We start from the raw sequence: 14,732 nt of genomic DNA, 5'->3' as shown, positions 1-14,732 counted from the left end.
ATTAAAAAGAAATAATAAAATGGTAAAAGTTGATAAATGGAAAATACTCGCATTTACTTTGACAATTTTAACAACACCCTCACATAACTATATTTTTTTCATTCTCATTATAAATCACCAAATGAAATTAGGAAAAAAAAAAGATAACATTACTTATATATGGAGTACGTATGTAAGAAATGTCAATTCAAAATGTCTATTCTAACAAAACACAAAGAAAATATATGAGTAATTTGTCATCATGAAGATAATAAAAAATGATTAAAGGCATACAATTACATACTAATTGTAGTATTATACCCGGCATATAATTTTTGTATCAATGTGAATTACATAAGTGAACACTAAATGTTTGTTTTTGTTGTTTGTTTTTTTTTTCTTCTTATTCTTTATAACAACTTGAGTAATTGAGGAATTTTAGAAGTTAATTGGATTATGTATCAAATAGTTTCATCTAAAAAACAAAATTGTATCAAATTTATTGGGCCACACTTGACCCATTAAGTTGCATAAAAGTTAACTTTCTATATCATACCCTAAAATAAAATCATATAGGATAGCTGGATAGGCTAGGATAGGATTTGTTGGAAAAAGCAAGATAGCATCAAGTAAGATATTTCTAGAATCCCCAATAACATGTATAAAAACAACCCTAGTAGTCTTCCAAAGTCTCATCATTCAACATATTCTCAAAACAAGTCATACTTTTATAAAATATTACTCTCCTCTTTTCCTTCCAAGAAAAATCCAATTCCATGGCATCATCCTCCTCTTCTCCACCATCTTCCAAAAAATTTATTCTTAGGACTTCTGAGAAGGAGTTTTTCGAAATCGACGAAAACGCAGCAAGGCTTTCTCAAACCCTCAAGTTCATGATCGAAGACCTCGGCGACAACAACAATCTTATTCCGGTGCCAAATGTCGACTCTAAAATTCTCTCTAAGGTTATCGAGTATTGCAACAAGCACGTTGTTGTTGATAACCCCGAATTAAAAACTACTGAAGATGAAATAAAGCAATGGGATAAGGACTTTCTCAAAGTTGACCAAGAGACCCTTTTTGAACTCATTCTTGTGAGTATTTTTTTCTTCTTTGATTTAATAATTTGATTTGTTATTGATTTTGTTGAATTCTTTCGTTTGTTTTTCTTTACATTCCAATGTTTGATAAGATAAATGACGAAAGGGTAATAATTAAAACTACGAAGTTTGTTTTTTTAATTAATATTTTCATATATATTTATTTTTATTGTGAAGAAAGTATCTCATTAATTGGTTAACCATTTCATTGATATAGAAAAAACACGGTCCTAATTAAATTATTTATTGTAAGAGATACTAAATTATTGTATTCATTAATTGTTAACCTATCATATGAGGCTATGATATGAGAGTATCAATATACATTAATTACATATATCTACGGAATTGATAATATTCCTAGTTAAGATGATACCACTATATGTAGTTTCTCTACTTTTAAAAGTTGAATTTATAAATATATGTCGTTTATTAAAATAACTACGAGTTAGAGATAAATCAATAGATAATACCATAAAATTTATGATGTACGGAGTAATTGATACTCCTCAAAAGTTAACCCCCACATAAACCCTAAAAATTGAAGGTAAAAAATTAGAACTTCCAATAAGTACTAAAGTGAATAATAATCGTGCAGGCTGCAAACTACTTGGACATAAAGGGTTTACTAGACTTGACCTGCCAAGCCATTGCTGATATCATCAAGTCCAAAAGTCCTGAGGAGGTAAGGAAGATCTTCAACATCGTCAATGATTTTACACCCGAAGAAGAGCCGAAATTCGAAGGGAACATCAATGGGCCTTTGATGATCGTGAGTAAGCTGATAATCAGACAACAATTGCGGAGAAACTGACAGAAAGAAATATGATTTGATGATGTTGTTGTTACTCCATAAAATTTTAGTTACTGAACTCTTCCTTATTAATGAGTTTATGAAAGATATGATTTTATGTATTTCCGAATAATTGACATTGTTGCTTCTCCAATTATCGTATTAATCTATGTCTTTGCATGTTATTTTTTGTCTGTTTAATTTTTTTTAGTCGTATCTAATTTTATTATACTAGCCCATTAATGTTTTATGAATTGTACTGTTTTCCTTTGCCAAAGTTTTCTCAAACCTTTATTTTTTATTTACTCCAACGCCTTAAAACTTTCTTGAATTTCATTCTTGGCTTCTTTTAAAACTTCATTAATTTTTCTTGAATGCTCTTTTATTTTCTTTTACTCACATTTTTCAAATTGTTATTTCCTTTTCTTTATAACTTTATGGTAATTCATGTTAGCCGACTCCAAATTATTTTGGAACTAAGGCTTTGTTGTTGTACTTTGTTTAGGTTTTTACAAATTTATAGATTGTCCATTCCTAAATAACTTTTTTTTAACAAGGGTCTGATTTGTTTTTTAACTAGGCCAAAAGGTAACTTAACTATAACATTAAACATGTGTAAGAACTTGACAACTCTAAATTTAGTGGAGGCTTTGAGTTCAACTTGACAACAATTAAAATTGTAAGATTTGTTTAAAGGTCTTAAAAGCATGCCCATTAATTGATTCATTGATCATATATATCATATATGGCGTACAATCTTCCATTCAAAGATATGGAAAAATATTAGGATGTACACAATCAAAATAATATCAAACCATACCATATATTTAAGGTAACTTATCAAATATCTTAACAAATCCTAACACCCCTTATGTGGAGGTGAGATGCAATTCCCAACTTATGTAATAAATAATCCAATTGCGTCTTGCCTAGGGCCTTGCATTGGTGAACAAAATAACAGTTAAATTCTATGGTTGGTTCGTTTATGAGAAACCATTCCTAAACACAATATAAGCCCCTTTAATCACTTTAATTTAGAAGTGATAGCATTCATAATGTGCTTTTTGCCTTTGTAAAAGAACTATAAACAATGATTTGTTTCTTAGTCTTCCATGAAACGGGAGAATAAACAAGAAACATGAGCCATCCGGTCAAGGGATACGCGAGCCAATTTGAATCACACCAACCATGCAAGGTTAAATCACTATCAACTCTCAAAAGAATTCCCTGTCCAGGAGTGCCTTTTAAATATCACATGAGCCTTATTTTAAGGCTGCTTCCCAGTGTACAATTTTTCATGAACTGAAATAAGACATGACATAAATAAGCAAGATTTGGTCGAGTGACCGCGAGATAAATCAGCTTACCAATAAGCCTTCTATAGGCTTCAAGATCAGAGAGTGCAACACTACTAGCCAAGCCTAGCGTGTGGTTTTAATCAATAGGAAACCCAACAGGTTTGGTACCTAATAATCCATCCACATAAAATGATATCAAGAGTACTTTTCTTTTGATAAAGGAACAAAATAGAAGAACTACGAGCCACTTCAATAATTCCTAAAAAATATTTCAAAGAACCAAAATCCTTCATATGAAAATAATCACTGAATGTGTTTAAAGAATAAGAATCATATCATTCCCAAAAATAATGAGATCATTAACATAATATAAATAAGAACATTGATTTGTATAGAACCAACCTTTAGTATATGTGAATAAAGAATAATCGGAGTACGTACATAAGAGACTGTACTCTTTCAAAGCAAACGTAGTTTCACAAACACAACAGTAATCGGAGTACGTACACGTTGGTGCTTATTTAATGCCATAAAGAGATTTTCGAAGACAACATACTTATTAGGGTAAGAATGAAGATTCAAAGCCAGAAGGTACTTTCATGTATACCTCCTCATCAAGATCTCCAAGTATAAAGACATTGTGAACATCCATCTAATGTAGCTCCCAGTTTATAGAAGCTGCAATAGCAAGAAATTAAGGCTTGAATTGTGACCATTTTAGCCACAAGTGCTAAAGTTTTGGTGTAATCAATGCCTCCCTTTTGTTGATTACTAAAGACAACAAGTCCGCATTTTAACTCTTTAATTCTCCCATTGGAATTTTATTTGATCCAATACACCAATCAACTGCCAAGAGGATGTTTTTCGAGAGGAAAATCTTGCTTCCATTGTACTGTCCTCGTGCCATTCTTTTCTAGAGCATTGTTTTTCATTTTTCATAATTTCTATTCAACCTAAATCATCCTTACTAGAGTGTAAGTGCTTGTGTTTTCAATGCTCTCCTTAAATTTAATATGTGCTTGTGTTTTTTCTCTTACGACCCACTTTGTCATGGGGTTCCCGTACAAGAGGTTATAAATAATCTTTTGGTACCAGAAAAAATTCACTCGAACAATTAACGATTTTTTTAGAAAAAACACAAAAATTTGATTATAACACCATAAAATTTCAAACTTTTATTATAACACCACAAAAAAAATGAAAAAATTGGATTTCACCACCACTTAATGGTTATTGGGCCCATTAGGTACACCGTACACGTGTTTGTTTTTTATTGGTTTTTTAAAAAAGAAAAATTAAAAATTCTAAACCCTAACTCAACCACTAACACCATCTTCGACTTCCCTACACACCACCGCTAGCCAGCCCACTGCCGCACCAAGTTGCCAAAACCAGCCCCCCCCCCACTATCGTCACCGAACTCCTATTCCCCGCTGGAACTACAATTCGGAACCACCACAATTTGAACCCCACTACCGCCGGAACCACCACCATTCGAACCCCAGCAATTCAAACCTCACCACCTTCAAACCATCGCAAATACCAACTATAATTCGTGCGCCGTCGCCAAACCCATGCACCTTTGAACCACCGCAATTCGAACCCCACCACCTTCAAACCACCGCAAATACCAACCACAATCCGTGCAAATCTGTATTTATGGTGGTTCAAAGGGGACATATCGGGTTTGTGCAGTGGCGGAGGTGGTTACGGGGGTTGCTCGGTGATGGTAAGAAATCGTGGTTGGTTTTGATGGAGCTTAGAGGCCACTAGGCGAAGTTGGGGTGGTTTATTTTCGAAGATGGGGAAGGGAGTAAAGGTTGATTTCACCGATTTTGTTGGGGGCAGGGGGTGCCGGCGGCTTGGGTAAGGTAGTTAACGGCTGAAGCATGTGGTGGAGCTGACTGGTTAGGGTTTAAGGCTTTTTTTGTTTTTTTAACCAATAGGCTAATGACACGTGTTTTTTGTGGGCTCCACTAACGGATTTCATCCAAGAAACCGTTAAATGGTGTGAAATCTAATTTTTGAATTTTTTTGTGGCGTTATAATAAAAGTTTGAATTTTTGTGGTGTTATAATCAAAACTTTATTTTTTTGTGGTATTATTTTCTAAAAAAACCAACAATTAAATTATGTCCTTTTAATTCATCACTTTCAACAACTTTAAATGTTTGAGAAAATTTTCTATCAAACATTGTAACAAACAACATAAACATACAAAACACCGTAGCTTAGTTTTATCAACAATCACATAAATCTAAACGACTCAGGATAAGTCATACACAATATTAAAAACAAAAAATTAAAAAAAATAAAAAATAAAAAAAATCAAGCACCACAAGAAATATGCCTTTATGATCCACACAGATCACAATGTATCTTTTCAAAAATATAGTTACTTTAATGTCACTTACAAAAAAAGTATCTCTAGGGTAATTAATTATTAGCGCAAAAACACACTTTGCAAGCTTTATTAAAACTATCCTTACAACAATTTAACGGGAGGAAGAAGTTTCACTAGCCTTTCCGGGGGCTACCCCATTTTTTTATGACACAATTTCAAAGAAGCCGCATTTACTAAAACATGCATGTTGCACTTATTCTGCTCTAAACAAGCTGCATTTACTAAAGGAAATTTTGTAAAATAACACCACAAAATAATCAAAATAACACCACAAAATATAAAACTTTTATAATAATAACACCACAAAAAACCCCAAAAATTGGATTTCACCACCGCAACAGCCCCTTCCCCATCCCACCACCGACTACTGCCAGCATCACCTCCCCACCTTGACTGGCGAAATAAGCCTAGCCGACTCTAGCAAATTATCAGCCAAAACAAGCACTCCAATCACGCCCTAATTAAGAAGCACCAAGAGCCCCCTCCTTCTCCTCTTCCCACTACCGCCTACTACCGGCACCGCCTCTCCTTCCTGGCCCGGCGAAACCATCCAGCCGACCATCAGAAAATTATCATCACCTTGGCCCAGCCTTGGACTTTGTATGACCGGGTCTTTCCTTAAGATTAGCCTTAAGGAGACTAGCTTGGGGGGTGTGCACACTTGGGTGAGGAATTGGATTTAAAAGGAATTGATTTTATTAATTATTTTGATTGTTGAATCATTGGAATTGATTTTGGAATAATGAGTTTGGAATTATTGGATTAATTATTGGAATTGGTTTTGAAAGCATGTTTGCAAATAAATTGAGTTTACATTATCTTACACTTATCATACTTAGTATATTTTGCTAATCCGTATTTCCTATTTGTTTTGGTTCGCCCTATTTACCGTAATGGTAAGCAGTGTTGACTATTTTCAGGTGGAGTCATGAATGAGCATATGGGAGTCCCGGGATTTTCTTCACCTAGTTTAAGAATGTTGGTCTCGTCTTTATTTTGAGTACTTATAAAAATGTTATTATTTTTATAAGTAATAATAAAAGAAAGTTGAGTTTCCGCTGCAAGTTTTGTTATCGAGTTAAGTATCTTGAGTAGCCTTGCGCAATCACGCGGCGGTAACACTCCTAAGTCTATCTCTACGGTATAATTATACGTATTATACTAGTATTTCCGTAGAGGGAGATTTGGGTTTGCCGGCAGTTGGGGTTAGGGCTGCCGGTGGTGAGGGTAGTGGCTAGGTGTAGACACCCAAATGTGTCTCCCCAAAACCAAACCCAGTGATGAATACCTTTTGCGTCAAATGATTATCGAACGAGGTGAAAGTGTGAAAGGTCAAGTGTTGCGGTTGGTTTTTTATTAAAAATTCTTTCTTTTTGTTTTCGAAAAACAACTCTATTTTATGAAAACAGCCAATCCAGTTTAGTTTGGTCCACGACAAGGGTCCAATAATAGTGTAGTTGGATAGGGCTTGCAAAGAGATTTTCAACGATATATTATAAGCCCAATTCCGATGAATAATAAGGAAGTTATGGCAAAAATACTAAACTAGGCCCGGTTTGATCTTTACATGCGGCCCAATGTTAATTATTATTCCTAGAGTTATTAGAATTAATTATAGTCTTCTAGAGTTCTCTAGAAGGTTCTCTTTAGTCCTAATAGAATTAGAATTAATAATTATATTTTGATAAGTTTTATTTGGAATAAAATATTATTTTATGAAAAATACGATTTCAGTTTTCATACGGACTTTACAAATCAATTTTGGTTCATAAGTGGACTCCGTGTTTGAAAGCGCGTAGGAATCCAGGCTGTCGCCACGCGACAGGGCTTGTCGCCAAGCGACAGAGTTTGTCGCCTAGCGACAAGGTCGGTTTTGCGGCGACAAAGTGGAGTTTTATTCCTTATCAAATTCTACCTATTTCCGGACTGTTTTCTTATAAATAGGGTCCTAAACCTCCGTTTTTATTCATTCACAATCATCAATCATCAACAATTAATTATCATCCATCGATCAATTCTATTTCATCTATTCTCTTTATGCTCTCATCTCTCTAGCTTTTCACAAACAAAATTTCGCATTCACGAGGTCTAGAAACACCTAACCAAGTTCGAAGTTGCCTTCACCCTAGACGTGAAAGGTTATAATTTCTGAGGGTTTGGTCCCTAAACTCTATTTCAATTATTTAATTTGATTGTTTGTTTTATATTTTCCTTGAAATTACTAACGTTTTTATTTAATTTCAATTATTTCTGAGAAAGGTTATAATTTCTTAGGGTTTGGTCCCTAAACTCTATTTCAATTATTTAATTTGATTGTTTGTTTTATATTTTCCTTGAAATTACTAACGTTTTTATTCATTCACAATCATCAATCATCAACAATTAATTATCATCCATCGATCAATTCTATTTCATCTATTCTCTTTATGCTCTCATCTCTCTAGCTTTTCACAAACAAAATTTTGCATTCACGAGGTCTAGAAACACCTAACCAAGTTCGAAGTTGCTTTCACCCTAGACGTGAAAGGTTATAATTTCTGAGGGTTTGGTCCCTAAACTCTATTTCAATTATTTAATTTGATTGTTTGTTTTATATTTTCCTTGAAATTACTAACGCGTGTATTTTGTTATTAGAAAGAGATACGAGGCATCAAAGTATGTAATCTTGTTGCTCTATTCTTGTAAAAAGCATGTTTAAATTTGTTTAATTCCTAGTATCATGTTAGGATGTTTCTATTGCTTTCTAGTATCATGTTTAGGGTGCCTTTTACTCTTTTCTAATATCATGTTAGTACCATGTTAGGTTTAAAGCTTTGATCTTTATTGCTAAGTGACATGCTAGGAATTGTTATTAATCTTGTTAGTATAATGCCTAGAATCTTGCTATTATTATGCTTTAGCGTTATTATGATTATTAACATGATTATTATGATTTATGATTATCATGTTGCTTGATATATATATTTATTGTTATTGCTTGATCACGCTTTTTATGCATGTTTAAAGGGAATTTGTACTTGTAATCACGCTTAATAAGATAATTAATAATCTTGTTTAGGGCTAATATGATTATAATTCAAGTGATCGCCAATAATAGTTTTATTTGTGCATTAATAATCAACCAACCTAGATAAACAGGTTTAGGGTTAACCTATTGGTTGCATGTTAGTCAGAAAGTGCACATGAATACGAGAAGAATGAAGTAGAGGCCTATTTTTAGGGCAGGTTCAATCTCTTTTAGGTTGGATTTGTACCTTCATCCCCGAACCCTATTTGGTTCAAGACCTTTTGGAGTTGACGATCTCCTGGATCGTTAAGGGGTGTAACCTTCCCTTGTGAATGGTTTACAAGTTCCTAAAACTTGTTGGCGACTCTTTTGCTCTAGCTTCCTTCCCTTTGGACGCCACCATGCTTAAGTGTATGATCACAGTGGGGTTCAAGTTTGGGGTTAATGGCTTGAAATATTCCCTACACTAGGTTTAAGGTTTTTTATTAAAAAAAAATTTAAATTTTTTTTAACAAATAGATTAGTGACACGTGTACATAGTGGGTCCCGTTAAAAAATTCCATCCAAAAATCCGTTAAGTGGTAGTGAAATCCAATTTTTGAGTTTTTTTTTGTGGTTTTATAATAAAAGTTTTAGATTTTGTGTTGTTATAATCAAATTTTTGATTATTTTGTGGTGTTAGTTTGTAAAATTTCCTATAACATGTCGCACTTCTATTGTCATCCTCACTCTCATTTGATGACTTACCATGAACCTCTAAACAGGGGCAAATTGTGAGCTTTCACCATAAAGAAAAAATCAATATCAATTTTTTTTTAAAAGAAAGGTGGAATCGAGTACCAATAACTCAATAAGTGCGAAAGACTATAGGAGCTACATAGACTTATGTGGGGTCAATTGACCAACTTGATTATTATGAAAAATATGTATTTTTCATCATAAAAGTGAAGTTTCAAGGATTTTTATTATTGTAAAATTTAATATTATTTGATCAAATAATAGGAATTTGTTGATTTTATTCTGCACCTACTAAGGGTCTGTTCACTTCGGCTTAATTTCAGTTCAGCTCCAATCAGTTCAGTTCACTTCAGTTTAGTTCAGTTCACTTCAGTTTAGTTCAGTTCAAGTCCAATTAGTTCAATTCAGCTCATTTCAGTTCAACTCCTAATTTCCTTCTCTCATAAAATATTCATTTTAGCTCTATTCAGTTCAGTTCAATTCAACTCTAATCGGTTCAGTTCAGTTCAGTTCAGCTCCAATCAGTTCAGTCCAGTTCAGCTCAGCTCAGTTCATTAAATGTGAACAGGTCCTAAATATAATTTAGAATCTTCCTCTACAAAGTACTTCAATATGAAACAGGTTGGAATATAATTGAGAGAAATTTAGGTTTGTTGAAAGGAAGCCAGGAAGGTGAGCGATTTTTAATAAGCTTTAATTTTTTCAACCTACACGCACAGTCGCTTCGTTATTTCAACTTGCATGCACAGTCGCTTTGTTATTTCAACTTGCACGCACAGTCGCCTTTGTTACATCATGTACTTATTACACAATCTAATTTTAAAGCACATGCCCACAAATTTTTCCATCTAGTTCCATGCATCATTAAAAGTTCCACGTACTTAATGTTTTTTCAATATATTAAGGATACGGTAAAAAAAAATATAAAAGATAAATCACTTGAAAATCTTGGTCTCCTCGACATTATTACTTGATTTTTAATATTTACATTGTCAAATAGGCAGATAAAATTGACCTCAATAACACCAACTATGACTTGAGTGCAGCTGACAACACGACCTTAAGCGGAACAGCCAACACCATGAGCTACTATAAGCTTGGGTGCATGAAATAACATAAATGAAACTAAAGGTAAAATACAATACAAGACTATGTCTTCTACTCTGTTATTTCTTGCACCTAACTACCTAAGCCCATATAACTCATGAAAATGACATAGATTATTAGATATGAAATAAATAGTCCATTATGTCATATCATCTATTTCATTTATTGCAACAAACTCATAGTTTAATTTGGGTTGTAGGATACACCCTAGCTCAGAGTTCATGGTATGGGCTGCACTCGCTTGTGGTCATACTTTTGGGTGAGCTCAAGCTATAGTTAGTGTTGTTAAGACCAATTTTGCCTAGTTAATAGTAGTCTTCATGAATAAACCCATGATGAAGTTTATGCTAGTTCCAGATCTTCATATTTCTCCTCAATATCCTTTCTTTGTGTTGAATAACCTCTGCTCTGTATTTGCTTGCCTATCTTTACACAAAATGCTTAAAATATCATTAGCCACAAGTTTGCTTGTCATCATCAAAATCTTATAAGTCAACTTACAAATAAGAACTATGCTACATAGTTTTACCTATACATGCCTTTCGATTGAAGATGAAGCTAGCCATTGTACAGATTTCTTTCCAATCTTAAAATTTAGATAGTAGATAATTATACCATTTATCAAGGCAGGAAAACAGTAAGTGATTTCTCTAAATTTTAATATTACTTTCTATTAGCATTACAACAACATTATAACAAAGCCATTGAAAGGAAGACCCATGAACACACTATGATTAGTATAGTGCTCTCTTGGTGTCTTTCATTTAATTGACTTTGGTGTATACTTAATATACTCAATAATGTTACACCATCAAATTTGGATACTTGGTTTGATTCTCTCCTATCTAATAAGTAATTTTTGTCTCCAAATATACATATTCATCAAATTTATTTGTAACTAAGTTGGTATCTGCGAATTTTATTTCACATGTATATTGAAATAGTGCTTATTCCGTATTTTACACGAGATCTAAGAGTATTCTTAAAAGTAGGATATTTTTTGGAAAAGGTCAAAAAGAATTAAATAATGGCAATTTAGGAAACTTTAGATAGACAATATTTTATACTTGTACTTCCTATGGGAAGAAGAAAAAAAAAAAAAAAAAAAAAAAAAAAAAAAAAAAAAAAAAAACTTAAATAATTAATGACACAAAAATTTGGACAAATGTAAATGTATTTTTTATGGAAAAGATAAAAAGTTAATGTATATGCTAATATGATGTAAAATAAAAATAAAAAAGTACTCCGTAGCATAATATTTTGAGACCTAAAAAGCATTAGACTATATCTATACGCATTATAATATAAGACAGAGGAAAATTTTGATTTAATAAAATAAATAAAAACATTTGACATCACTTGATGTGATTTTTTTTTTTAATTTTTATTTTTGGGTTAAAACAACAAAAATCCAACAGGAAGGCATTATAAACTAATCAAACTATTCGCTATTCAAAAAAAAAAAAACTAATCAAACTATTCGTATAGAATTGCATAAACGTATAAAAGAAAAATAATTAGTTCGCAGATAACAACCAAGTTACAATCAAACTTGACGTTTAATTCGGAGATTAATATTACTTACTTAATAGGAGAAAACTAAATCAAGAATCCAAGTTTGATGTTGCAACATTAGTAAATACACTTATATGCACCAAGATCAACAAAATTAAAGGCACAAAAAGACAATACACCAAGTATAATGCGCTCACGTGTTTTCCCTCAATAATCTTGTATAAATTATTATTGTAAAACAAAGAAATAGTAACAAAAAATATAAAGAAAAATCTTTTATGAATTGTCCTGCCTCGATAAATAATGTAATTATCAACTACTTAAATTTAGATAAATTAGCAATTGTAAATAGTATACCTTAGAGTTTTGGATGCTTCAAAATGGTGTAGAATAAAGCATTCAACGAGCCTACAATAAGCTGATTTGTGAGAGAGAAGTACAAGGTGGAATGAAGAGTCTAAAAAAATAGAAAAGTCATTTATAGAATGAAAGGGAACAAAATTGTGAAGGGGAAAGCGTTAGGATGTCGCCATAGTGAGCCAAGGAACATTTAAAAGATTTCATGTTGTAAGGATGTTGCCATTTTGTTGTGAATCTATTGCAATTATCTTTGAAATTTTAAACCTTTTTTTTCTTTGTTTTCTTGTACAACGTACTTTTTCCATCCACAATTACTCTTTTTTAAGTACATTTTATGATATTAAGTTATGGATCCGAAAAATTGAATTAGTGTAGGAAAACTTAATCGTAGGATTAAAAGTATTATATATGTAGTTTATAGTGTAATGTTGTTGACCTTGTGGTATCTCATAAACATTTATTGTATAAGGCTATTTTAAGAACGTGCATACTAAAAAAGATAGGGCTATTTTAATTAAGAACGTGCATACTAAAAACCGACACATTTTTTATACACAAAAAGAGGCATTTACGTGTTTTTTTTTTCCAAAATTTGAGCTCAATTTGATCCCTTTATAACCAAAATAACTCCCAAAACCTTAAACGAAATAATTTTCAACACGTAAATCGATAAAAAAAAAATATTATTATGTGGAGAGTGGGTCCCACTAATAGAATTTGTTAATGGCGAGATAATGGCATGGTTACTGTATAGAAACTAAATGAATTTTGGGGTTATAATGTGGATTTCTCAAAATGAGGGGGCACATCGTAGAAAACAGAAAGTTAGAGGCTTACTATATAGAAAAATCATAAATAATTTATTACAATAACCATGATTTTTTTTAAAATAAAAAAAATAAAGATAAAAATAAAAAAAATAAAAAAATAATGTATTTTATAAACAAAAACTCCTATGTCAATGCAATATTGGAGGTAATTTTTGATTGGGGATGAGTGCTATATAGAGTATGTCTTATTAAAAAAAATAATAATAAAATAAAATAAAAAATAAAAAAATAGTGATACGTTGAAAAAAAAAAAAGCGTTTCGATGGAGATTAACATGAGATATTATGTTTGATACAAAAATACATCAAATTCATCGCAAAGTATGTAAAAGAACGTATTAGTTTTGTTAGACCAAGTAAGATTTGGCCTAATGAAAGGATTCATATATCACAAGTTCACAACCATGAGACTGCCTGCTAACTTATATTGTATTGGCCTGTGATGGGTTCCGCCTAGCAACTCCAATGGTTGTACCTAAGAACTTGCTTGTAATTTTAATAATTCTTAGCTACTAACTTGACCATTGGAGCTAGAAAACTCAATTAGCTTGACTACCAAGCTAATTTGTTTGGAAATTAAACTTGCCAAAATCAAATGCTTATTGCACCAATTAAACTCTTTCCATGTATTTTTTATCCAACGACTACTACCAACCTAATAGCTAGCCATTGGAGTAAAAAGTAGCTAAAATGATAATTAACTTAAAAAATTATGTGGTATGATAATCTAATTATCATTTGAGTTCCTCAAAGGCCTTCTTCTTGCTTAGGTCGAAGATATTCCCATATGCTTTTAATTTGCAGGCTATAATGAAATTATGTGGTAATGGAGTTAAATTTGGATAGGTAGTGTGCTTATGTGTCAAACTTTAACACCATTGGGGAGAGTAACAAGGACATAGTAATATCTATTAATGCATACATAAACGTGTACGCACTATACAACAAAATTACAATTTGATTGCAATCAAAGTATAATACTTCAAGTGGCATTGGAACCAAGACATCAATAAAGTTGTCTTTATTCTCCGGTAACAAAGAGTGTCTTCATTTTCTGACTATGTTACATAAGACATCCTAATTCCTAAACCTCTCTCTTTAACTATTCAAAAGTTAGTTAGCCAAGTCATATTTCTCATTCAAGTAAAACACCACTCATTATCTCATTCTCTCTAAGTTCTTGAAATATTTGTTCCATTAGCAATTTTAAGAAATTACATGACAAGTAAAATCTAATAATTTAATGACTTAATTAAAAACATAGTTATTATGTTGGATAGTGGTATCAAGGAATTCTAAAGTGTGGCTTTGGAATCATAAAAAAATATAAATTAAAATATATTAATTAAAATTTTAGTACATTAGTTTAAATTTCGGATTACAAATGGATTACTCTTAGAAAAATGAAATGAAAAAAAAAATACTACACTAAAGCATTCTTCGAGTTTTCATACTTTAGAACCGTGTCAATATGTTATTATCACTAAATCTAGCAAACAAGTCATTGTCAAGAAAAGTGACTAAACTATCGTTTATTAGTTCATCGCCCATACTATTTCGCATCTTTTTTTTTTTTTACATAAGTCTTTTATGAAAACACTCG

At 32.0% G+C, this 14,732-nt stretch overlaps 1 long non-coding RNA gene and 1 pseudogene across 1 annotated transcript; one reads left to right on the top strand and one right to left on the bottom strand.

The window, feature by feature from the left end:
* The first annotated feature begins 710 nt into the window (after window positions 1-710).
* LOC145592230 (SKP1-like protein 1A pseudogene) lies at window positions 711-1,859 on the top strand (annotated as a pseudogene).
* An 8,398-nt stretch (window positions 1,860-10,257) lies between these two features.
* Window positions 10,258-12,377, bottom strand: LOC145590954 (uncharacterized). Its single transcript, XR_014102218.1, has 2 exons — window positions 12,298-12,377; window positions 10,258-10,851 (listed from the first exon to the last, which is right to left on the bottom strand). It is a non-coding gene; the product is annotated as an uncharacterized LOC145590954 (long non-coding RNA).
* Window positions 12,378-14,732: the final 2,355 nt, after the last annotated feature.

The sequence above is a fragment of the Chenopodium album genome, chromosome 18, assembly GCF_948465745.1.
Source record: "Chenopodium album chromosome 18, dcCheAlbu1.1, whole genome shotgun sequence".
NCBI lineage: Eukaryota > Viridiplantae > Streptophyta > Magnoliopsida > Caryophyllales > Amaranthaceae > Chenopodium > Chenopodium album.
Note: the sequence above shows the minus strand (reverse complement) of the source record. Positions and strands in the feature narration are given on the sequence as shown.